This window comes from Bubalus kerabau, chromosome 10 (assembly GCF_029407905.1).
Source record: "Bubalus kerabau isolate K-KA32 ecotype Philippines breed swamp buffalo chromosome 10, PCC_UOA_SB_1v2, whole genome shotgun sequence".
Taxonomy (NCBI): domain Eukaryota; kingdom Metazoa; phylum Chordata; class Mammalia; order Artiodactyla; family Bovidae; genus Bubalus; species Bubalus kerabau.
In genome coordinates this window covers 81,704,611-81,706,766 of record NC_073633.1, presented here as the reverse complement: position 1 = coordinate 81,706,766, position 2,156 = coordinate 81,704,611, and the positions used below count along the sequence as shown (strand labels likewise).

The 2,156-nt window shown below is 46.8% G+C and overlaps 1 long non-coding RNA gene across 1 annotated transcript; it reads right to left on the bottom strand.

Annotated features, from left to right (window-relative positions):
* Window positions 1-1,649, bottom strand: LOC129621665 (uncharacterized). The gene is made up of 3 exons (XR_008699591.1): window positions 1,098-1,649; window positions 778-827; window positions 1-77 (listed from the first exon to the last, which is right to left on the bottom strand). It is a non-coding gene; the product is annotated as an uncharacterized LOC129621665 (long non-coding RNA).
* Between the last annotated feature and the right edge of the window lie 507 nt (window positions 1,650-2,156).

Below are 2,156 nucleotides of genomic sequence, written 5' to 3'. Positions count from 1 at the left end.
CCAGTAGTTAAGACTTTGGCTTCCAATGCAGGGGGAGTGGGTTCAGTCCCTGGTTGGGAAGCTAAGATCCCACACGCCTGTGGCCAAAAAACAAGACAAAACAGAAGCATTGTTGCAATAAATTCAATAAAGACTTTAAAAAAAAAATCCTTGTTACTCTCTCAGTTAGTTCCGCTCTCTCCTTCCCACACTGTGTACACTAGTCTGTTCTCTATTTCTGCATCTCCATTTTGCTCAGTCACTCAGTTGTGTCTGACTCTGTGAGACCCTATGGACTGCAACCTGCCAGGATCCTCTGTTCTTGGGATTTCCCAGGCAAGAATACTGGAGTGGGTTACCATTTCCTTCTCCAGGGGATCTTCCACACCCAGGCATCGAACTAGCGTCTCCTGCACTGGCAGGCAGATTCTTCACCACTGAACCACCAGGGAAGCCCTAGCTTCTACCAAACCATCCATATCTCCATAACATATCCTGGACTACTCTTCTAATCCTGCTTCCCTGAAGCGAGAGAATGAGGGAAGTCAAGGGCCCCAGATCTCCAGGACTGACGCACAAAACTCTGCAATCTTCTCTATAAACACCCCTCCTCCACTAGCTAGTAAGGTATTTTAACTAGCTGACAAGCTGAGTTCTTGGGGCTTCAGCTCGCTTTGCATAGTGATGGGTGAAAAAAGTAGCACATGACTCCACTGCACATGCACTGTGACCGGCGCCGGGCCCAGGTGTTTCTGGGACCATAGTCAGGCTTGGGGGCTGAGCTGGGCTTGTACCCACCCATGTGGCCTTGGGCAAGTGATAATCCTCCCACGCCTCCGTTTTCTCATCTGTAAAACCCGGGAACAAGGGAGATGTCAGAAGTTGAATGAGCAAGCGATAGAGGTGGAAGTATATGGCTTTCAAAGTTACAACATTAATCAATGCAATATAGGGGAACTAGCAATTTAACTATAAAGAAGTGGGAGGGGTGTCACAGAGGTGGTGACATAATCTAAATGCTTGCTTTGACAGCGGGACTCCAGATGTCAAGCATATTATTTAGAGATCAAGAGGTAGCCCTCGGAGGCAGTAAAACCATGACAGGTAAAAGTACTTACCTTTAGGGATCGGGATTCAAGGTAGGAAAAGACACAGCTGTAGCTTTTCATGGCTGGATTTTCCAAAGGTTTTGCTTTTTACTTTTATTTATTGATTAAAAATTTTGGGGGGGTGCGGCACCACTTGGCATGTGGTATCACAGTCCCCTGACCAGGGATCAAACACACACACCCAGCGCTGGAAGCATGGAGTCCTAAGCACTGGACCCCCAGGGAAATCCTCCAAAGGTTTTGCTTTTTAATCCTGGTCATGTATTATGTTGATTTAATTTTTTAAAGAAGAAAATAGCTATACCTTCTATTAGCTAGGTTTGTAACAGCTTGAAAAGTGAATTGGTTTCATCTGTTCTTTTCTCTGGAGTTGAATTTACCATCCTATGGAGACATTGGAAGGAGTTTATTTTTATAGCTCCTGAAACTGTAAGTTTCTGTAGTTCCTTGAAGTCTGTTTTGTATGTCTCGATTTATAATATGTTGGTAAATCATTCCAAATAAAGTCTTTTTTCTTGTAAAAATATGTAAAGAAATAGCACCAGATGACTCAGAGTTTGAAGTGGGTGCTTTCATCCCCGAGGCACTGAGCTGGGTGGCAGGCAGCCACGGCAGCCTGAGCAGCACCCGCTCTGCTCAGCTGAGCCTGGCCCTGACCTCAGAATCAGAACCTTGATCCCAGTCTGCAAACCCACCCCCACCCCCACCCCAACCCCCACCTCCAGGCCAAACTGGAAAACTTTGGCCCATTAACCTCAAGTCCACAGGCCTGAGGCCCTACGGATAGGCTTCAGGGGACCCAGCTGTGCACGTGTCAGTTGCTCAGTTGTGTGCGATTCTTTGCCACTCCATGGGCTGTAGCCCCCCAGGCTCCTCTGTCCATGGGATTCTCCAGGCAAGAGTGGAGTGGGTTGCCATTTCATTCTCCAGGGGATCTTCCCAACACAGGGATCAAACTTGGATCTCCTGCATTGCAGGCAGATTCTTCTTCTTCTTTTTTAATTAATTATTTTGGGCTGCCTCAGGTTTTAATTGTGGAGCATGGGCTCAGTTGCCCCTTAGTATATG